At 36.4% G+C, this 24,700-nt stretch overlaps 1 long non-coding RNA gene across 12 annotated transcripts in view; it reads left to right on the top strand.

The window, feature by feature from the left end:
• LOC144280993 (uncharacterized) overlaps positions 1-24,700 on the top strand; it is a 276,878-nt gene that overhangs the window by 121,177 nt on the left and 131,001 nt on the right. The window contains exons 12-13 of one of the 12 annotated variants that reach the window (XR_013349448.1): positions 17,626-17,748; positions 20,803-21,134. The exons of 10 other annotated variants lie outside the window; for them this stretch is intronic. This is a non-coding gene — a long non-coding RNA (uncharacterized LOC144280993). Of the gene's footprint in view, positions 1-17,625; positions 17,749-20,802; positions 21,135-24,700 lie in introns of those variants that run through there. One more of the 12 variants, XR_013349452.1, reaches the window with a different exon arrangement.

Here is a 24,700-nt window from a genome sequence, read left to right as displayed (position 1 = left end):
CTCTCACTACCCTGTAGTACCTAACTTTGAAGAAAACAGGTGACTACAGTGGTTTTTATCAGCTTCACTGGAATTGCTTTCTTTGCACCAATAAGTATGCTTATCTGGGGTTTGTCTTTCCCCACTAAGGATCGTTGGAAAGTTCAGAGATAACAAAATACTTTAAATATCAGAAATAAATATAGTAACTTTAATTCAGCTTTTCTTTCAAAATTTGCCTTTCTACCTCATAGCTGCATCTTTTTGTTTTAACATTAACAAATGTGACATTGTTTACAAAAAAAACAAAACAAAAACAAAAAAAAAAAAACAATGAGAAGGATTGATAGTGAAGGGAATGGAATAGGGTGGTATGGGGCGGGGAGCTAGGACTACAAAAACTATTTTTTCTTCCTATCTTGCTTTTTGCCACATTGCTGGTTTGTTTTTACATAATTAGCAGGATGAAGTATGCTGCTCAAAAATCCTGATTTCATGTTTCTGACACAACTGTTTTCACTGGGAAGGTATCACTTAAAGATGAAGGCAGGAATTTGCAAGTTAAAAAATATGAAGGAGATGGAAAGGATGAAGAGGAAAAAGTAAAAACGAACATTTGAAGATCTCATGCAGTAGTAGAAATCTTGTTAAAGTTTTATGCCATTTTTTTTCAATAAGGGGTGAAAATGATATCCAGCTCTGGTGTAGACTTGTCACTGGAGGGTTTCTTTCCCCCCCAGGAAGCTGGGAGGGAGTGTAACCAAACCTGGAGAAATTGAGCTGATTTGTTAGAATTTGCAGAGGGACCAGAAAAAATCAACATGCATAATAAAAGAAAAGCATTTAATTGTAGGAGAGATTAAAGAGGTTTTCTTTTTATTGAGATGAGAAGCACAAAAGAAAAGGGTAACTGTGATGAAATAGATCCTCTAAGAGCTGATGCCAAGATAGGATTAAATATGCAAACATTTTATTAGCTGAAGCAGCTGCTTGAGAAACCATGACAGTAGCCCGAGAAAGTAGGAAGAACTTTTAGACCATACTGCAAGTCTGACCTTGAGGGAAGGAGAGGAAGAAAGATTGTGAGCATTGTTGACTGCTGAGCAGTCTAAGGAATGTTTGGCAAGGTTGTCAGTTTGTCCTCAAGCTATAGTCCAATGTCAGAGGTCTCATCTCTCCTAGGTGTCCTAGCATCCAAGCTGCCTTAGTATACATGGCCACTGTCATTTGATTGTTTGGTGCTTCCTCTGTAGAGGATATTTTCTTTCTTTTCTTTTTTTTTTTTTTAAGATTTTCTTTATTAAAGTAAAAACATTTTTTTTTCTTTATTTATTCATGAGAGGCAAAGACATAGGCAGAGGGAGAAGCAGGCTCCCTGAGGGAAGCCCGATGCAGGACTCGATCCCAGGACTCTGGGATCACGTCCTGAGCTGAAGGCAGACCTATTCAACCACTGAGCCACCCAGGTGTCTCCATAGTGGATATTTTCTGATGGATTGATATGTGTTATAAAAATCTGGACATTTGATGCTCATTCACATATACCAATTCACACATCTCTACCCCAGACATCTTTGTCTCTGCCTTTCACCTCTTTTCCTTTCATGACCTAACCAAATGGTCAGGCCCTTGGCCACTGCCCAGGAATCTTTTTCCTCCCACCTTGGGTCATTTGTTTTTCCACAGGCCCACTCAATAGTCATTTCCTCAGTTTCTGAACATAAATAGAAGAGAATTAGAGTTTGGCAGTCACTCCACCTGTCTTCCTAAGCCCTAATTATTATAGTGAGCAATAATGGTGCTTTGAGTCTCTGGGATCAAGGTAATCTATGTCCATTAGTCCTAAAAATGTATTAATGGATTTCAGATCACAGAAGCTGATCAGTTTTAGTCCACGTTGTTGTTGAAGTCTATGACTACCATTTTTATGGTCACCCGAACTGACAAAGGCAGAGGTAAAGTATCAGTAGTCTGGGCCCTGTTCTGATATTTGTCCTTAGGGAAGTCAAAACAAGAAGGGGTGATTTTTTTTTTTTTTTTTTTTTGTGAGGGAATTCACCGTAAGGAATGGTTTCATTCTCAGTGATTCCACATTAGAATAGACTTTCTTTGAAGACTTGGGGATCATTAAGGCTGAACATCTTATTTCAGTGTAGACTTGTCACTGGAGGGTTTCTTTCCCCCCAGGAAGCTGGGAGAGAGTGTAACCAAACCTGGAGAAATTGAGCTGATTTGTTAGAATTTGCAGAGGGACTAGAGAAAATCAACATGCATAATAAAAGAAAAGCATTTAATTGTAGGAGAGATGTTAATTTAACCAAATATGGTGTTAAGTAGGAGTACAGGGGGTCATGTGGTATTGAACTTGCATCAGAGATGCCTTTCCATAAACACATTAGTTTGTCCTCATTTCAGGAGAGTTAAATAGGTTTCTCTTTATCCTCAGAGGTTATTCTCTGAGTCTTCAGTAGTCAAAAGGATATTAGGTAAATTGGGATTCTCCTTTAAGGCAATTAAACGTACAGTTACTGACCAGTGTTACAATGCTCAATAGTTACTTGTTGTGGAAGTTTATACTGAACTTTTTGTTTGATACAATAGATGCTTCAGCAAGCCTAGTTTGAGAAATATTTAGGATAGGAGACTATCTTCCTGAAGTGGCTTAGAAATGCATGTGTCTAAGGACAAAGTGTGAGCAGTACCATGCTTCTCTCTGATTATACAAGCTGGTTTTAAAGTATTTTTAAAATGTGTCTAAATAATAAACTTTGTTATTGAAAGTCAGTGAGCGCATCTTAGTCATGTGATATCACTTTAATAGAAAGAAAAAGCATTTCTTACCCTGTAGAAATCTTTCATTGCTTCAAGATCCTTTAGAATTATGGTGTCTCCAAAGTGATTTATTACTAGATGTACTGAACCACGTAAGTCAATGTTATCTTGAAGTTCAAACACATCAGATAAGAGGAACCACTAAATGACATCAAAGCAGTTGTAAAGAACAACTCAGGAGAATTAGAAAAGGAGTCTTTATATTTGATCCATGTGTATATGTGACACTGTGCCTGGCCATTCTAATTATAATCACTGCAGTATAAAAAGTTGATTAATCAGAAAGTAAAAAAAAAAAAAAAAAAAAAAAGTAAAAAAAAATCAGAAAGTAAAATTGCTGTCAAAGGAAAACTCTTATTCAGCCATTACATGATTCCAGTTATTTTAACATGACAGAGCACACTTGCAGCTCTGAGAAGTAAGGAACATTTTGGCGTAGAGATCTGAGAATGAACAACTTTTTGTATATATAAAACTCTGAAAAAGCTACCCTGAGACTACATAGTATGCTGAGTGGTTTTAAAATATTTCCTCAAGAATCTTTGAAGGATTTAGTATTTTGCAAAAAAAAAAAAAAAATACTGTTTATCATTAAAAGGAAAGTTGACAGAATAACAGTCAACATATAAACGAATCGAGTTCTGATTTATCTGATTTTTTTTAAAAAAGGATTTCAGACACAAGGACATTTCATATACATCTCTCAGAGTAAGATATTGAAGAAAACTTTTTTTTTTTTCAAACCTAGCTTCTAATGTCTGCCAGAAAAGTAGTGAAATTTTAGCTCTGCATCCCTGTCACCTTTTTCATAGAATTGGAGTTGTCACTGTTGACACTGAACAAAATAGATGACAAAAGAGATATTGATTAAGAAGCTGTTTTCAAAAACCTTAATTTTTAGCATTTCTTATAATCATTTACACAAACCTTACAATCAGCCAAGTCCTCAAATAACATATAATGTCTGATGTTATTTCCCATCATCTTCTTCAAGTTGACCTACAAACATTTTACAGTGCAAATATCAGAGGCCATATAGGAGCACATGTGTCTCAGTCAGGCTTTTATATCTATTTTTTAAAGAGATTTTAATTATTTATTCATGAGAGACACACAGAGAGAGGCAGAAACATAGGCAGAGGGAGAAGCAGGCTCCATGCGAGGAGCCTGATGCAGGACTCAAACCCAGGACCCCAGGATTACAACCCGAGCCAAAGGCAGATGCCCAACCACTAATCCACCCAGGTTCCCCTCCATCAGGCTTTTAAATGTACTTTAACTCCTTCTCCCTCTAGAAGTTGAGGTCTTTGGTAAACTTAAAAGACTTACTGCTTTTTATGTGTATGAAATTTTATTAGGAAATAATTTCAAACTGGACCTGTATGAATAAGACTAGCACAAAGAAAACATGTATGTATCTCTTAACCAAATTTATCTATTTTTACCATTTGCTTTATAATGTGTTCTTTCTTTCTCCATATATGTATCTTTTGACAGACAGAACTAGGAACTACATGGATGTGTATAAACATGTACACACAACATGTGTGCATACACATATATACACACATTCTGATTCTGCCTCTAACCTCATCCTGGCTTTACCCTTTGCTACACTATATGAAATACTCATGAAGGAAAGTATGAAATAGTCATGGAAGTTACCATTTCTTGCTTTGTCAACATTTTCAATCATCTTTAGTTGGATGAATCTCATCTTTAGTTGGATGAATCCCATCCTTGAGTGGACTATTATATTTCTCTTTCATTTCTGCAAGATCCTTATTTTTGCCAAACCCTTTTGTACTTACTGTTTTGTCTCTAAAGGTTACACCTTCTTAATATATCTGATTCTGTTTCAGAAGCAAGACATCTTTGAGGCTGCCCCTCCTGGTTCTATGCACTTTCAAGTTCCTTTCCTGTAGTCAGTTCTGTGAGCTACCATTCTGACATATGTTCAATATGTTATCACTTATGGCTGAGCATTTTCTTTCTGAATGATTTTGTCTTATGCTTAATCTCAGTCTTTCACTCTCTTCTATTCTTACTCACGGAGAATTACTGGTCTTCTTCTGCTCTCTGTACCCACAGATTTGCAGCACAGAGTTGGTAGTGAGCATGCCATTAGGGTTTTTTTTTTTTTTTCTCTGCTTACAGGTAATTATAAAGTTGCATTTCCTTGTCTCCCAATAATGCTTAAAACATTGGCTCTGTGTGGTTTCTTTGCTCTCTCTGTTGAGTTTATGGAGTACTAAACAATTAAAATAGTTCTATGTCTTTTGGAAAACCTTAAGAAATTACAAACATTGAATAAAATATTTTCACAGAAATGACCATATAGGTTTAAATATTTAGTCATTAGAAGGGAATGTGAGCTAGATGCTAATGCTTTCAGCTAATTTGGGAGAAATGACCAGGAGGTCAGCATGTGAAAGGGACCAGGTGGGAGAAATGGGTAGTATAGCCAGATGGCTGTGGGCAGAGGAGTGGGGATGGATACAGGAGAGCAGAAGTGTAATGAACTGGAAAAGCACTGAGGAGCAAGGTTTTTGATACTCTCCCAAACCAGAGATTTTTGGAAAATAGCAGCATTTAGCATAATAGAGCTTCTGGGGAAATAGTATCCTCAAACAAAAGCTAGGGGGAGGGAATATTCTGTGAATAGTTAATCATGAAAATAGAAAATAGGTGAATAGGAACACATAGAGATTGGAAAGAATGAATAGGGCAGCATTGGGATGCAGCGATGATATGGAGGATAACTAAGGCTGGCTGGGATAGGTGGTATCACAGGATGAGACATTCCTAAATTTTAAACAGAAGTCATGTATAAAGTATCTTCCATGCAGGCACAGAGTAAATCTCTGGTTTGAGTTGGAAGTCCAGAGAATGGTCCAGACAAAGGGCCCTAAGAGAAACAGGTGTCTCATCTGTAGGCACTAAGGGAGACAGAAGTGGATGTCCCTGGTTGAATATGTAGAGGAGAAAAAATCGTTTTTGATTTGACCCTTCTAGATTCTCTACTGGGTTTCTATAACAAAAGTCAGGTTAACAAGAGTAAAATAAACAGAAATGTATTACTATGTATGTCTCATAGATACATGGGAGTAATTCAGGCATGAGTAGCTCAAAGGGAAGTTTATAACTTAGGCACATATATCTTAAGCTAAGAACAGGGAGGCAAGGTGTAAGAAGGAAACCAAGAAAAGTGTAGCAAACAAGAGTAAAGGTTGCTATGCAGATTTGAGTGGTATCTTCTGTGATGGAGAGTCATCCTTCTCTTCCTGGTACAGAGAGAGAAACACCCCTACAAGTGGATATTTCCTTTACAAAATGTAAATTTCCCTTACACAGGGACACTCAGTTCATCTTCAGAGCTTCTCTTGTGCCTGCTGTTTTTCAAAATAATCAGCTCAAAATTATATTCATGCCAAAGAAGCGTATTTTGGGGTGACTTATTCTGGTCTCCCACAAGTCAAAGTCCTGGTGTCTGGGCCTGTAAACTTATGAAGGTAAAGACCCAAATAAGTTGGAAATCTTCATGTAATCTCCTGAGAGCTCAAGTCTGATTTTCCTAGCAGCCCACAGATAATAATGCCGTCCACTACTTCTAGCCTCCAGTGCTGCAAATGAAGTATGCAATGTCATTGTTACCCCTGTCTCTTTTGCATGGGTAATAGTGTTATACCTAGATAAGTATCTTTCCTCTACAATTCAGTGAAATCTTTGCATCTATGAACTTAGCACTTTCTTCGATTTAGGGATATGGTTGTCTCTTATGATATAGTTAATGCCTCTCCTCCATCTTTTTTTTCCTTAAGCAGCTCTCATGATTCAATGTTAAATTCTTTTTTCCTCTTTATTCTTTTCTCTCTATTCTTTGCCTCCACTCTGAGGTATTTTTCTCCTATTTTACCTTCTAGGCCATTAACGTAGCTTTCAACACTGTCCTTTCCAATTTTAGTTCATCCACTGACTTGTTAAACTATGAACAGTTATGTTAAATTGGATTGGTGTGCTGAACTTTAATTTTTTTAAGTTCTATTATTATTACTTTAAGTGTGGATTTTCAGCTTTTCCTTACATGTGTTCTGTGTGTTCTGACATTCTCAGGTGCCAAGAGGGTGGTTAGGTCTCTATTTTTTTTTTAACATTTTAGGGTTCAAGCATAATAGTCAGAGGGTATGGTTACCGTATGCCAGTTGTAGAATTCCAACTGGCTTCTTCTCCCCTGAGGCCTGGCCTCAGATATGGAGTCAGGCATATTGCCAGTTTGCAGCTGCAATACCTGGAGGAAGCCTACCTGTTCTGATTCCTCTAGCTTTCAGAGTCATGGAAGATGTGGTCCAGTTGCTAGTTCCTCTCAGCATGTGGGGCTTCAGGGACCAAATGTACACAGGGTCAATGCCAAAGGGTATTGTTTTCCCACTCTAAGAGGTACTCTCTACAAGTCTCTGAGTGCCAGGGTCTTCCCAGGATGTGCTACTCACTGTCTAGTGCACTGGAGGCTCCTAGATAAAGCCATAAAGAAAGCCCTGTAATGAGATTCCCTTAGAATAGGGTTGCTTGATAAAAATACAGAACACCCAGTTCAATCTCAATTTCACATAAGCAATATACATAATTTTTTCTTTATTTTAGTTTAAATATGTCCCAAGTATTGCATGGAACACACAGTAAAAAAAAAAAAAAAAAAGTATTCATTGTTGGAGTGCCTGAGTGGTACAGTTGGTTGAGCATCCATCTCTTGATTTTGGTTCATGTCATGATCTCAGGGTTATGAGATTGAGCTTCACTGCAGGCTCTACACTCAGGACAGAGTCTACTTGAAACTCTCCCCTCCCACCCCTGCACGTGGTCTCTCTATCACAAATAAATAAATAAATCTTAAGAAAATAATATTCATTATTTATCTGAAATTCAAATTTAACATATTCCTCTTTGCTAGATCTGGCCACTCTACCATAGAGTCCAAGGACATCTTGTACACAGCTGTCTGTAGGGTCACACAGAAAGTTGATGTAGGAATTTGATAGTTTGGTCTGTGAGCTGGAGGAAAGCTGTTCAGTTTTTGTGATATCACCAAATCTTTCTTTTTTGCAGTCTTCTACTTTCCTTTTCATTTTGCCCATTAACGTATATTTTCCAAAATAAACAAGACTTTTTGAGCTGACCCAGAAAGTAACAACAACTATAATAAAACCTTTCTCCTTTAGAATCATGTGCTTGTGGGTACCAATATTTTAAACACATTTTGTTTTCCTACCCACATCAGTGATTTTATTTATATATTGTGAATTTACAAAGCAAAATATAGCTATCAGCTATTTTTAAGAAACACATTTAAAATGAATAATTAAAGAACACAATTGAAGGGATACCAGACAAAGAGAAACAAAATATTAAAAACAGGAAAAAGTAAAGAAAGTGAAAAATCAGTATCAGATTATTAGGAATTTAAGTTTTAAAGTCACTAAACAGGATAAACAAATATGAAATATAATATAAAAGTGCAGTTTATTAAGAAAATATGTTAGCCATCAATATGCAGTTCATAAACATAATAACAAAAGATTACAAAGAAATGCAAAAATGGACTAGAAATATAATTGCAATGGAAGATTTTCCTATCCTCACATTTAGACAAATTGAGTGACCATAAGAATAACAAAGGATGGTAGAAAGAGGAAATTGATTAAAAAAAAAAAAGTGTAACATCTATTCATGAGGGGGCCATGGAGTAAGGAATGTCACATAGGTTACTGATGGAAAATAAAGCATTATAAGAATTTGGAAAAACAATTGGACAGGCTCTATTACAATTGATTTTCAAAAATCTTTTGACACATCAAGCTCATTCATGGAAATCTTTTCCATAAAAGGGAAAACATTGGTATTTGAGGTCAGGTGGACAGGAATGTTTACCGCAGTATATAGTTGGCATGACAAAAAAGATGGAAATCAAATGAATGCCTCTCAGCAGGAAAATGGCTGACTTCTGCTCTCACCAAGGAATATATATCAGATTAAATGGAACAAGTTAGAGGAGTTACCAGCTAAGAGAAATTCAAGATGCAGAAAAATATGTATGATGTGACATTTTAATTTATATTATATATCACTTGATGTATACTTTCATAGAGGGTTGAATGAATAAATGAAGAAACGTGTTAAAACTATAAACAGTTTCACTTTACATTGATTTGTGAGAGGGGCTATTGAAGGAAATATTGAGTCCATTGATGCAAAGATTTCACTGAATTTCACACTGAATTGTAAATGAAGAACAGGTATCTAGGTATCCTACTATAATCCATGTGAAGGAGAGAGGAAAATGAGAGGGGAAAGACAGACAGAAAAGAGAAAAAAGAAAAATACTATCCCCAAATAAAAACATGTATGTCATGATCACACATGAGAATTTATGTAAAACTATTTATTGCCTTATGTGTAAGTAAATTGATAAAGTAAGAACTGTGTTACTCAGTCCCATTTTTGAGGGAGCTCACAGTACAGCTGGAGAGACAAGGCATGTGCACTTCAAATATTGGAGCTTTAGAATAAACCAACACAAACCTGGCATTAGCCAGACATAGTTAAGAAACACATGCACTTTAAATAATGGGCCACAACCGGAGTTTGTAGGAGGGAGCATTTACCATGGGTTAATCAGGAGAGAATTCAGTGAAGCTATTAGGACAAAGACTTGGCTCCTGAGACCTATGCTTAGACAGTAGATGAATGGAAGTCATTCTACATAATAAGCACGTCTTCCGGAAAGGAAATCAAACACTTTCTAGGAAGGAATGAAGGAACACCACAAAGTAAACACAACAGCCCATCATTTGATAGAAGAATCAGAGCATTACATTTTAATGAGCTGCCTTCCCCCCAAAGGAAGACTCTACTAAACCAACAAACCTATATCCAGTTGCTTAGTGCTCCAGGGTGGGAGAACAGGTCTACTCCATGCCAGAATTCCTTGAGCAGGAAATAATGAACATCTTATGGAAAATCAGTATATTCTAGGCACAATGGTAGGTATCTTTTTAACCCTTCCAATACTTCTGTGAGGTTGGTGCTATTATTATCTGTTATTTAGGGTGAAGGAAACTGAGTCACATGTAGGCTAGTACTTGCTCCATGTCCCATTGCTCATGAAGGGTAGAACTGGAATTAGAACCTGGGCTCAGAACCACTATGCTGACTGCCACTTTAACATTGACCACATTACAAGGCAGTGGTAGACAATTAGACCAGATATGGAAGCAGCATCAATATAAAGCGTGCCTCTAATTGTATTTATAAAAGTAAAGTTCTAGCCCTACAAACCACTTCCTACTGCATCAGGAGAATTCCTTTAGGACCAATGGTAATTAGTAAAAGGAATCTTTAAATGCCTTCACTAAGCAGTGTGGTGGGAATGTTGCAGGGTATACATGGCATATTTTAATACTTGCTGTAGAATTTAGACAACTGTCAGCCCATGGGGAGCTCATATTTAAACTAATTTAAAATAAATGAGTAATTAACATTTCATGAGCTAATGAATCAGGCATTTTGCTAAATGGAAGATAAATCATGTCTGTAGCTCAGCCCTCAATCTTAGCTACAAATCCTATAATTCAATTAAAAATAAGCTCTTTGGCCTTTTCTTGAGAAACAGTTGTGTTTTTCCTCTGGAAATATCTAGATTTCCATCATCCACCACCCACTTTAATAAACACTTGCTATAATAACACATTTTGGCTTTCGATTTCTTTCACTGAATGAAATATATTGAATGATCTTTTCAAGATAATTTAAAATGTGATCCTTATTAAATCCCTTGTTTGAAAGGGAACAGATTATAAAGTGGGTGGAGTCTTTCGACTGTTCTTTTAAGATGGTTTTGCTGCCAAAATATATGTAACTTTTACTAAGTGCTTTCTGTATTTTAGCCTGTTGAGGAGCAAGAAATCCTGTCCTCTCAAAGGTCCTTCTAGCTGGACTAAGAATCAAATTGACATGAGAGAGATTTAACAGTAGAAAATCAAGTTTAATAAGCCTATATACTGGGGAATCCACATAGTTGGAAATTCCAAAGACAGGCAAAATGGAGTACATATGGCTATTCTGAACTAAGAAGAAGGGGCAGAGTCTTGGATTTTAGAGGAAAGGAATGGAATGTACTTCATAGGGCAATAAAAAGAGCATATTTTGTAATTAGATATTTGCCCTATCATACAGTTGGGTGAGTCGGATAAAATTTATCTCTGCTAATAAGCAGTCTGGGAAAGGCCCCCAGTTTAGATTCTTGCTTGTAGTTAAAGGAGGGGCAAAAACTTCTCTTAAGCCCTCAAGGTCTCAAGTATCTACAGCTCAAAATATTCCAGATACCACAGTGGCATATTTGGTGGGGTGGTAGGGAAGCTGTCCCAAAATTATCTGGCCTTAAGCTGACTTCTTTAGATGCAATACCCAAATAGACCTCAGCAATATTAGGTGGTAGTATTATTGCCATCCCTAATGAAATGGACCCACTGATGAATTCAACATTTATTGACTATTATGTTCAGACACTGTGAACCATCCTTTTGAAATCTAATCAAGAAAAATAAAGCCTCAAAAGAAAAAAGAAAGAAAGAAAGAAAGAAAGAAAGAAAGAAAGAAAGAAAGAAAGAAAGAAAGAAAAAGCCTCTTTCCCCAGTCTCTGTGGCAAGGAAGAAGGAAGGAGCTTAACTACCATGGGTGCCAATTAGCAAACACAGAAAGCCAAATGACCTTCACCAAACTCCGACCTCTGCTAATGACTCCCAGTACTTTTCCACTCAGCTACCTCACCCCACCAGTTCAAGCTGGGTTTCATGGCTACTATCAGGCAGTAACAGTGAATGGATGAGGGATGAAGTCCAGAGTCTTCCGATTTATCTTTCATTGTAAAAGCCAAGTCATCAGCAAAGAGCAAAATAATTCATCTGTCAGTATGTGGGAAAAGGACACATCATGAATAGGCTGGGTAAGGAGGACATGGAACAAAGTTGTGGTTGACAGAAAAGAGAAATTTGCAGACAAATATCCCTGGGGTTTGTGAGTGCAAGTGCTCATATGTATATGAAGGGATGGAGAAAATGATTCTAAGTTTTGCCATGAATTATCAAGGGATCAATCCTCTGCTGTTCTTGTAAATTCAATAAACTTTTATCTTTAAGATTTTATTTATTTATTCATGAGAGACACAGAGAGAGAGGCAGAGACATAGGCAGAGGGAGAAGCAGGCTCCCTGCAGGGAGTCTGATGCAGGACTTGACCCCAGGACTCTGCAATCATGACCTAAGCCAAAGGCAGATGCTCATCCACTGAGCCACCCAGGTACCCCAATTGAAAAAACTCTTAAGCTATTTTTAAATTATTTTTGTTTGTTGAAGGATGCTTATTTCAGCAGCACAGTATACAGGGGAAGAATCCCAAGGCTCCTGAGTGTTGAAGACTTCATCAGGAACTGAAACATGGTTAGCTGTGTGACAAAAGTATTGTGAGGAGAACGGTATTAAATGAAGTTTGGTGGAGTATAAAGGTTTGGGTAAGGAGCAAACCTAAAGCAGCATGAGTAGAATTAAAATTCATGCTTGTGTAATACTGTTATGAATTCAAGGGATCACTTCTTGAGGTACATTAAATTAAATAAATTTATCATTACTTTAAATTCTCTATCAAGGCATATTTCTTATATCTGTTTCACTTAGGTCTCTTGCTGTGGTTTCAACCTGTTATTTTTGGGGGGATATATTCCTCTGTCTCCTCATTTTGTCTGACTCTCTGTCTATTTCTGTGTGTTAGTAAAATCAGCCATGTCTCTCACTCTTGAAGATAATGGCCTTTCAAAGAAGAGGTCCTGCAGTACCCTGTAGTGCAGTGTCCCCAGATCCCCAGGACCTGGTGCTTTAGGGAATGTCTCCCATGTGTGATGCCCTGTTCCCTGCTGTTGAGTATTGGCCTCTCTTTCCTTTAGTTCAGTTGTCCATAGAAGCTCTCTATGCTTGTTGTGGACAGGGTGTGGTCCCTGGCCCAGTGAAGTGCATTTTAACAAGGTGGTGTTGGTCTGCTTGTGAAATGTGGCCTACCCTCAGCCACCATGGGAACAAAGGCCTCAAAAAAAGGGTGAGGGTGAGGAGATGCTCTGTTAGTGAGGTTCGCACTGTCTTTTGGGGGAGGGGCACTGCAGCACCAGAACTAAGGTGTGAATGACTGGAAAGGGCGGATCTGCAGATAGGTGGGCTAGAGCTTGGTGTGAACAAGTCAAGTAGCCAGTGTCTGTGCTGTGCTAATGTTCACAAGTGGCCTATTTGTTAATGCTGAGGGGTGGGAGAAGAAAATAGCATCTACCAGATCCTTTGTTTCTGGAGGGGTCTTTCTGTGATCCCTGCCTCTTCACTCTGTGATGAGTAAATCATTTTCCCTCCTCTGTGCCCCAGGCATCTTTCAAACTACTGTTTCTGTGCTGTATCTCCACAGGCTATTTGCCATGCTATAGCTTTAAGGGCAGGGACTCCACTTCCTAATACACTCTGAGCTCTCTCAGAGCTGAGTCCACTGATTTTTAAAATCTCAGGCTTTAAGTCCTGCGAATCAGCAGGTTTCTAAGCACTTAGGAAATTTGGTCCCTCTTGCCAAATGTTATATGTGGATTCATCTTCCTTGTGTGGACTCCCCTGTGTGATGGTCTATTTTTTGCCTTTCTCTGCACCACTGGCTCCCTCCCCAACTGGAAGGCCATTAATTGTTTCACTTCTAAACCATATCTTCACCCTTCCTACCTGCTTTGATGTGGTCTCTTCACTACCTTTAGTTGTGGAGTTTGTTCTTCCAGTCTTAGAATCATTTCTGCATCACATACCTTGTTATGTTACCTAATTGCATCCTTCTATTAGAGTCTTCCTATTCCACCATCTTCCAGCCTCCATCAGGTGCATTAAATTGAACATAGTTCAAGGAAATATTGGAAACAAAAAACTTTTTTTTACCTGTGATAAGTAAGAATATAACTGGGGCCCAAGAGTATAAGGACACCTGGCTCCTGGGGTACCAGACAGATGAGGTAAAGCCACTTGCCATTGACAAAATCCAAAGGCAGAGAGACAAGTGGTGGTGAAATAGGAAAGAAATTGCTTTTCAATGAAGCCAACACTGAAAGACAGTGGATTAGTGTCCCAAAGGCTATCTCCAAAGTGCTGAAAATACTTCTAGGTTTATATAAGGAAAATGTGGGACAAAGGTGGGTAGGTACATGCAGCTGGGCAGTAAAGGTCAGGTTGATCATTGCACTGGTATCAATTGTGTGGGGTCTTGGTGGCTCAGGACAATTGTTATTTTGTGAGGGGGTAGTTTTGGTTCCCATCATAGGATACTTTGGCCACAGGGTCTTTTGCCTGAATTAAAAGATAAACTGGAAAGATCTTAATTAAAAAGTACAGAGTAAGGTCAAAATAGAGAAAGTTAACATCCTCTTTCAAGGAGATAGAAAGAGCTCCTAAAGCATTGTCTCCCCATGGGGTTAATATGGAAAGCTTTTATTCTAGATATTAGGGGACAGAGAACTTGCATATATATTAAGGAACTTATGCATATTCCATTACTTAGGCATTTTGATTCAGCTGTGCATGCCCAACATGTCAAGAGCTAGTGCATATGCTGAATGTTCAAAAAATGGCAGAAAACTCCACTGATAGAAGGAAATCTTAGTATTACAATGAGCTAAAGACAACCTTAGGATACCTTGGGAGCTTCTGCGCAAGTCTTCAGCTCCATTCTGGTTCAGACTGGCTCATGTAAGGGGTTATCACGTGAAATATCTAGCTGGGCATTTCCATGACTGGAACTGCTGATTCTGTAAAATAAAAACATAATCTTTCTCTGCTTTTGTTCCTTCCCCTTTGCATCCTAGAAAACAAAATCAACACACATGCGTCAATGACAGAACATTAAATAAATGAGAGGAAACCATTCTGCTCATTTAGGCAGACAGCATCTCTCAGTTCTCTACTAGCATAACCCAAGAACAGTAAGAGTAGGCCATAGAGTTTAGTATAAAGAAAGTACTAGCAGTCACTCAGTGAATTCTTTTTTGAATAAATAGAAGAATAAAGTGAACAAAGTTGATGAGCATGTCTCCCTCTTGTTATGTTGGGCACCTCAGGAGGGAAGAGTCCTGTTTTCTTCTCCACTGTTTTTTTTTCCAATGACTCACCCAGGGCCTGGTCTATGGAAGGCATTCGGTATTTGTATGAATGAATGAGAAAGTGAGTAAAATACTAATAACTCTGTTCTTCCCTCAAAATAATGTTTTAATTCTTTTCCCCTTGCAAATCAATTAATCTATAAAGAAAATAAAATTATATATTAACTTAAAAAATAAATAATTCTCCCATATGGCCAGTGTAACTCAAATCAGGAATTGTAAATAGAGTGAAGCATTCTGAAGGGGAACAGGATTTTCTCCCAAAATATGTCTCTTTGGCAGAAGGATTATTGCACGCTGATTATTTAAGAAAGAGCAGATGTAGGGAAAGCTCTATAAACTAGATAGAAATACCCTTTTGAAAATGACATTTACATTTACAAGGAGAAATCCTTTGCTATGGGTGTATCCTCGATAGCTGGAAGAGGAAGATGAATAAGGAAGAGGAGGATGAATAAGTTTCTAGAAACTTATCAATGGAAAAGGCAACAGACTTAAATCTGAACAACCATATCCCTTTTTTACTGTTTTTTTTTTTTTTATATAACATTCCATTATTGACTTCCTCTTGCCCAACATCTTCTTTTTGCCTTTAGCTGGAGAACGTATTAAAGGTGATGGCTTGGGCCATTTCTGAAGTTACTTTTTTTTTTTTTTTTTTTTGATATCTTTCATGAATCTAGGAAGTACACATGTTGTTAAACTTCTGTTCATCTCATGGTTTTGTTTTTGTTTGTTTGTTTGCTCTTACTGGAGGTCTTAGCCAATAATCTAGAAGTGTAGAGGGAAAATTATTTTTCCCTCTAATATTGGCTTTTGCCCGGAGATAGCTCCCCCATTCCAGTAGGCTCTATAAGCACACACCCATGCCTGGTACAAAACACACTTGACTGAAGTCAAAGGAGCCTGGATTCTGTGCCTAAGTGACTTCTTAAAAGAGCCCTCTTCTCACTGGACTTGACAGTCACAGGGTTCTTGAAACAGGGGCTTGGGTACTTAAGGAAGCCTGATCCTTTGGTCCAGGCCAATAATTGCTTCGATAAAGCTTGGTGTATATATTCAGGTAGACATATGATAAAGTAAAAAATAATATTTCTTAGGAAATATGCCTGTACTAAATGGCAAATTCACGTTTACAAGAACAAAACATTTATTTCTGAGACAAAAGGGACCCCAACCACTAATACTACATTTCTTCAGGTCTCTCCTTTACTCACACTAATTAAAATTAATCTCCACAACAAACAAATAATAAAAATAAAAACAACTTGTGAAGTTTCTCACCCCTGTTTTAAAGGTGAGATAGCTTGAAAGTGATTTCTTTTTAATTAATGTGTCAAGCACTGTGCTAGATACTGCAGGTACTAAATAAATAGGTCACCCAAACCCTTAGACTCTATGGGACAAGTTACTGTTCCTGCATTGTTTGACTTGGGCTATTTCTCCAGATGGTGCTTCTGACTACCTTTCCTGAACTGTTTGTTTTCTTCAATTTCTGTCCCTTTCCTCAAAACTTATTTCTCTTTGGTCAGGAGTGAGGAAAGTCTTCATATTTAAGTTGAACTTTCAGTGGAGTTGCAGTAGTGGATATTGCTGGGTAAACAGGAAAGGAAGGGAAAAGGGGATATAGGTAGAGAAACCCCAGTAAACACACACAGGTGTCAAAAAGTCTGATTTACTTGGAGAATTTTTAAAAGTTCCATATGAGAGGAGTGGGATGTTCAAGGAATGATATTCAAGGGATAAAAGTGAAAAAAAAAAAAACCCACTCCCCTCCCCCACCAAAAAAACCCAAAGGATAGAAGTGTGGAGAAGGAGAAGCAAGGGCTACATTATCTTATGAAGCTCTTTGGACTTCATTGCATCAGAAATTAAATCAGGAGATTCAATTTAGTGAGTTTGCCCATGTGTTTCAGGAAGGAAAAGAAAACCAAAATGAAATACGCTAACATCTTTGTTGTATCACTTTTGATGACAGAACTTTAAATCCCCTCTACAGTCCTCCCCTAAATTCCAGATGGCTTCTACTTGAATACATGCTGTGATAGGGAACTCACTATTTTCCAAAAAACACCATTCACTTTTAGCCAGCTCTGGTTGTCAGATTATTCTTCATTTGGCTGAAATAGGATCATATTTGGTGAAACTTTTCCTAGAACTTTCTAGTTCTGCTCTCTTAAGCAACACAGAACCTTCTCCTTCCATGTGACAACTTCTCTTAATATATATATATATTTTTGCTTAGAAGCATGCTGTGGGAGGGGATCCCTGGGTGGCTCAGCGGTTTGGCGCCTGCCTTTGGCCCACGGCGCGGTCCTGGAGTCTCGGGATCGAGTCCCGCGTCGGGCTCCCGGCATGGAGCCTGCTTCTCCCTCTGCCTGTGTCTCTGCCTCTCTCTCTCTCTTCCGTGTCTATCATGGATAAAAATAAATAAATAAATAAATAAATAAATAAATAAATAAATAAATAAATAAATAAAAATAAATGTTTAAAAAGAAGCATGCTGTGGGAAAAATTTCTACATTGGTCTAAAGATTGATCTGGGGGACCTCTACAATTCTGTCCTATTAAGCAAGTGTCATTATAAAATCCTGCAGGTACAATTATGAGAGTAACAACAGCTCTTTCCTGAGTGGTGTGCAAGTGCCAAATGCTGAGTATTAATCTTTACAATAACCTTGTAGAGTTGGTATTATTATTCTATTCATTGGAATACTAAGGTGAGTAAAACATTCTTATGCATATAACTAGCAAATGATGGAGCAGAGGTTTGAGTGTAGTTCTATATATCTTTAAAGAAAAAAGAGGATAACTTAAAAAGTTAGAAAAGCATACAACATAAAACACAGTTTCTTACATTAATACTGTATCATCTGTTCAACATTTTATAGGTTTAGTAACCTTAATATCCTCATTTTAAAGAAGTTTTAGGAGTATATTATATACTTTGAATTGGAAAATATTGTGAGTTCCTGGACCATTCTTATTTTACCATTTTTAAAAAAGATTTTATTTATTTATTTGAGAGAGAGTGAGAGATCACAGAGGGAGAGGGAGAAGCAGACTCCATAATGAACACAGAGTCTAATGTGGAGTTGGGTCCCAGGACCCTGACATAATGATGGGAGCCCAAGGCAGATGTTTAACCGACTGAACCACCTAAGCACCTCCTTATTTTTCTATTTTGATCTCAGACCCAAACTCATAAATATCCAGACATTTTTGTTAGACACATATTTCTTTATGGATAGTATTAAACTCTTAAATTGCTTTAACTCTCTCAGGGAAAATATCAAACTGTGTTAAAATATTTACTTGAATATGGTCAGACAAGTGTTGAAGATTTCTTCTACAGTATTTACATGTCTAATTAAAACAGCACAATGGCTAAACAAAATAAAAACTATTGATTAGAAATGAATACAGCAAAATAGCATTTTGGGAGATCTTACACATTCTGGGGTTTGTTCTTTAATAAAACTGTACAACTACAATATTTTAACTTTAATTTTGTCAACAGTTGCTTATCTTTTCTCTTAATGTAATTATTATCATTAATGACTTATTATTTTGTAAGTCGATTAATGGAAGCTTTAGAAACATTTTTAATGGATCATAATACATTTAAGTTGAAATTGTTTACTGAAGTATTTTAATTTTGAATACCAATTCATTATTACAATACCAAAGGGTCTTTGAAAGACGATCTTTTAGTAAGATGGTGAGAATTCTATTCTTAACAAATGTCTAAAAGCCAAAGCTTTGAAATCAGATAGACCGAACCACTAACTAGATGTGTGATCTCAGGTCCTAACCTCCCTGCTCCCCAGGATACTCATTATAAAACAGTAAAGATAATATGCTCCTCACAGAGATAGCAAGTTGATGATTATGGGGATGTATGTTAAAGGTGTAGAGCAGCTAATATTATCTGTGATTATGAGGTGATCCTATCAACTAAATTGAGATATCTTTGAGAATAAAGGAAGTGCTAAAATAATGTAAAATAAAAAGTTTTGAAATATTAATTCATAGGCCAATTAATTCATAGATCTAAGTGGACCTATTCAAAAACAGATTTCAAAATTAAAATTGCTTCCAGAATATAAACATATATGTATGCATATATATATATATATATATATATATATATATATACACGCACACACACACACACACACATACAAAGACATGAACATTAAAGCAACATTTCAAAAAATTTATATAAATAAAATATTATTCTTGGTTCATAGTCATATGTTTAATTAGTTCCTTAGCTTTATATATTTTTAATACTATGTTATATTTCTCTGAAGGAAATTTTTTGCAATATGATTTTTTTGTAAAATTGAAGTCTTTTTCAAAGTTGCATTTTATGTTTAATACATTTAAATTGCTTATAATTTTAATTAATTTCTTTGATATTCCATAACTTTTGAGAATGATTTCATTAGTGATACTGGGATTCCAGTAAGGGCAGAGCAAAGTTTGCTAAATGGAACATAGTTTCAATTCTAATTTTTATATTGCAATGTATAAGTATTTCAGCACAATTATTTTCATAGTTTACTCTCTTTTGCCTCTATTCATTCTTTTTTTGTAATATTTCAACAAAACAAAACTTGTTGAATAAATTATCTGTATTTATAATTCTTTTGAATGTCAAAATTAAATGTTCCTAAATCATGGTCAAGTTAATTTTATTCATTTTCACCACAGAATATAAGTTTTTTTCAGTTTAAAATAGATGCTCTAAAAGTCAAAATATTACAGTGGAAAACTATAGACTTTCAAAATTATATCTTATATGCAATTTGAGCTAGTTCCTCCCTGATATTATGACAAAAGATATCAATGTTGCCCTGTTTACAAGCTTTTTAAAATTCAATAACTGCAATTAACTAAAACACTGAAGATTTTTGGCACTCTAGTCATGAGTACTTTCATTAAATATTTCAAATTAGGGGATCCCTGGGTGGCGCAGCGGTTTGGCGCCTGCCTTTGGCCCAGGGCACGATCCTGGAGACCCGGGATCGAATCCCACGTCGGGCTCCCGGTGCATGGAGCCTGCTTCTCTCTCTGCCTCTCTCTCTCTCTGTGACTATCATAAATAAATAAAAAAAAATTTAAATATTTCAAATTAACTTTCAGTTAAAATACAGAACGCTCTTGTCAGAAAACATCCCATAATAGTATAAGATAGTTGTGTTAATTTGCAAAATAGTTCTTCAAATACTCAGTTTTTCCCATATCCTAAAGTTCTGTGGATGACAGGAAGCAAAGAGACAACGTGCATATTCTCTGATGCAGATTGTCTTATTCAATATCTGCTTTGTCCAAAAAAACTTGCAGTTCCATGACTTTAAAAGAGGATATATATATCTTTACAACCTCAGATTCTTTCTTGACTGATTAGAATAATACAAATTGTGTGGACATGATAATAATTGTGTGCACCATAATAAGTTCCAAATAAATTTCTGCGTTAAGGATTTCTTAATATAGTAAAAACATTGTTTCACCATGATATTCTGATTCACCAAAATATTTATATGTGGTGCTATAAGAAAATTGATTTATCTGTAATGTTGAGCTTTCAAACTGAATTATAGCATCCACCATAATTACAGATGTCTTACCTTCAAGAGGATGAATTTAGAAAATTTTAATTTCATATATTGAATAAAATATTTTAATAAATTTTCTATCATGTATCTGATGATAATGATACAAAACTGGCATAATTTAACTGTGAAATTGTTTTTTGCTAATAGAATCAACATATTGAAAACTATTACGTTTTGCATGTCCACAGAATAACTTGAAGAACAACATTAATTTGGAAGAGCAATTATTTGGTATATTCATACTTCACAGACTTTTATATAAACACACTTTCTGTAGCCACATATGTTTAGAAGTCAACTTTGGATATAGTCCTCTAAAATTATCCACTAACTTTTGAAATAGGTGCTGATGGCTCTGAAGCAGGTTAATATTTTCTGGTTTTTACGTGGCCGATAATATTGCTACAATCCCTATACAGATCTATACGTTCCACTGAACATAGAGGTCTAGAAACGCCTTGCGCATATTACATGATGATCAGTTTTCATCAGAAAGGGAATTCAGTACCTAAATTTTTGCTAAGTATATATTTTTTGTTGCTGAAAGGATTTGTTGCAAAATAAAAAGCATCTCCAAAACAATAAAATTAATGTTGTAGATTATGAAACATAGTCTCATATAGTAACAAGAACATTTAGGCTATTTTCTGAGCTCTATTGAAACTGCTCTGCCTCTACTTTCTACACATATTTTACATACTTCTAACCTCCTGTTTCCCATGTTGCCTCCTGATCTTGCCTATCTGTGGCCAATCAGCTTTGTGCACTTCACAAGCTGTAGCATGGCCCATGGCATCTCTAGCTAGTGAACCAAGGAGCTAGCAGATGTAGCAGAGGTGAATGCCTCTCCTACCACCATTGAGATTGAAGGAGCTAACTGTCCACAGCTCTTCTGTCCCAGGGCACTCAGTTTTATCAGTCATTTCTCTGCATGCACCATTTGAAAGGAGTCTAAGTTACATTTCATCTGAAGGGATCAGTGAAAGTGACAAATCATTGCTATTTGTATTTCAAATTTAACCACATTAAAATAAAAATTCTACCTCAAACACCTCTAGCTGACACCACCCCGAACCTGTCCTGGCTTATTTTAAAGCCATTGACAGTAATACTTAATTAAACAATGCAAAAATCCAGGACAAAAGCTTGACTCCACCAAATGCTAGACCAGGAAGGATAAAGTAGGACTACCCTGGGCAAACTAGAGTGTCTGATCGACTGGGTTGTTATTATTTTATCATTGTATTATTGTAACCACTAGATGACTGGAATTAGCCAGGACTGTTTATCAAAAAAGAAAAAAGAGAGATGTGAACTTGCATCTCACTGAAAGATTGCCTAAAACCCAAAGTCTGAGGGAAAGTTAGGTGAGAAGGTGAGCTGGATGGCTTTAGAGATTCTGTTGAGCAAAATCTGCTTCTTCCCATAGGAAGCCAGTTTCTTTTAGGTTGTGTCTGGCTGGGAGGGATAGAGATAATATGAAACATTATAAAAGCATTAACTAATCCAGAAAAGAGTGAGTCTTAGGTCTAAAGAAAAGAGTTTGAAGGCTCTGCCTCCTCATCTCCACATGACTGCATTGTAATAGCAATTTCCTGGCTGGGCCTTTTGATCCAGTATTTTCATCATTCAACTAGAGCTTAGATACATCAAGAGATGCCTCTTTTTTTTTTTTTAAGATTTTATTTATTTATTCATGAGAGACACACACAGAGAGAGAGAGAGAGAGAGAGAGAGAGGCAGAGACACAGGCCGAGGGAGAAGCAGGCTCTATGCAGGGAGCCTGATGTGGGACTCGATCCTGGGACTCCAAGATCACATCCTGGGCCAAAGGCAGGTGCTAAACCGCTGAGCCACCCAGGGATCCCCAAGAGATGCCTCTTATATTGAAAGCCCTCTGGTTAAGTAGCTAGACATGCCACATTCCAGGGTTAGTTTACCCAAACATCTTTCTTTTCTACATAAGCTATATTCTACTTAGCACATTCTCTTCCCTAGCTCCTTTGAATATCTTTCCTTAGAACACCCTCACTTTTGCTGCATTTTTCCCTTGTCTATCCAAATTCTATAAATATAGGTTTTTTTTTTGATAGGATAGAATATGGATAGACTTTTTTTCAAACAAAGATGTTGGACTTTTTTGAAATGCCTTTTATGCATTGATTGAGGTGTTTGTATAGTTTTTATAATTTTCATTTGTTAATATGGTAAATGACGATGATTGATTTTTTTTAAAGATTGATTTATTTATTTGAGAGAGGGTGGGGAGGGGCAGAGGGAGAGGTAGAAAAATCCTCAAGTAGACTCTCCAATGAGTGTGGAGCCTGACACGGGCTTCGATTATAGGACCCCAAGATCACAAACTGAGCTGAAGAGTCAGCCACTCAACTGACTGTGCCACCCCAGGGACCCTGACAATGATTGATTTCTAAAAATTTATGTTTCTGTGATAAATTCCACTGAGTTATAATGTATTATTCATATTATACATTTTTGGATTTTCTAGTTTTTTCTTTCATCAATTTATATTCTTTATGCATTATTTCCTTTCTTCCACTTTGAATTTTATTAGCTCTTTCTCTCAAGTTTCTTAACTAGATACTAAAGTCACTGAGACCTTTCCTTTTTTTCTAACATAAGCATTTGATACCTTAAATTTCCTCCTGTTTACTTCTCCAAGTAAGACAACACAAATTTTGACATGTTTCAAAAGCATTTTTTTAATTGCTGTTTTATCCCCTTCTCGAGGCAGTATTACCAAACCTGTGTATTACAACTTTGTTCTTATAACTGTGTTTGTGTGTCTGTATCTTTGTCTATGTGTGTCTGTGTTTTTCTTTTATTCAATTGGTTAAGAAGAGCTGGGGTGGATACCATATTGAAGTTAGGACAGAGTAAGTGTTGTACCTATGATTTGGCATAAGCTTTAAAGAGGGAGATGTTACAGTCTTTTTAATGATCTCTTGTGGTAGAAATGATGGGTAGGGCTGACCTACAATGATAAGTTTCTTATTGAAGAACCTTACTTGAAGAAGGTTAATAATCAGATGCCTCTTAAACTCTTAATAACAGTATTAATATCCAGGAGGCACAACTACAGAGTTACCATGACAAAGTTCTGTAAGCATTAAATTCTATTTGTGCTAATATGTGACATTTATTTCTTCAAAAAGTATATATAGATTTGGGACTATTTTTATTAAACTCAGTTTTTCTCATGGGACAAAAAAGTCATACAAGATCTAGGTAAGCCTTTAAGATATAAAGAGGATAATTTTTTCAAGAGGGTAATTTGATCAATGTCCAATAAAATGTCCAGTTGGATTATTGCAACATGTAGATTATTACTGTACTTGATTTGTTTTATTGTGGGGAAAAACCTTCATTGAATAAATACTGTATTTATTTATTTACTTTGATTTATTTATTTTGTAAGGAAAACCACTAAATAAATAAATTTATTTATTTATTTACTTTGATTTATGTATTTTGTAGGGAAAATCTTTCATTAAATAAATTTTCACATGCACACAGAATTTGATTTACTGAATAGTAAATAATGATCATAAAACATAAAAATAAACATTATAATGAAACTTTACATATAAAACTCCTGTGAGTTACTGAGCAGTGAGGGTATGGACATTAGGTTCTTTAATATTCATAATAGCCCTGTGAGCTATTATTAGTCCCATTCCACAGATAAGGATCTGAGGCTCAGAGTGATTAAATTCCTGTTTGAGTCACACAAAGAGTTAGAACAAACATTTGTCTAACTATGATGCCACTACTCTCCACTTTTCATATATACTCTTTCACAGAAATTGAATTCTAGCGGCATTTTTTGATGACATTTAATGTTATTATCATACTGTAGGCCAAGCATATGGATTGCTGTAGACAGAAAAAAGAACAAAACATGTCCTCAGTGGGCTCATAGAGGTGAAGGGATTGTAATCAGACAAATTAGTTGCCCAGTAGTGGCTAATGAACATTGTCATCAGATCCTATCTGTATTCTAAAACCAAGAATCAAAACTTAAAAT

This window comes from Canis aureus, chromosome 12 (genome assembly GCF_053574225.1).
Source record: "Canis aureus isolate CA01 chromosome 12, VMU_Caureus_v.1.0, whole genome shotgun sequence".
In the NCBI taxonomy this organism is placed as follows: domain Eukaryota; kingdom Metazoa; phylum Chordata; class Mammalia; order Carnivora; family Canidae; genus Canis; species Canis aureus.
This window is presented reverse-complemented; position numbering and strand designations above follow the sequence as displayed.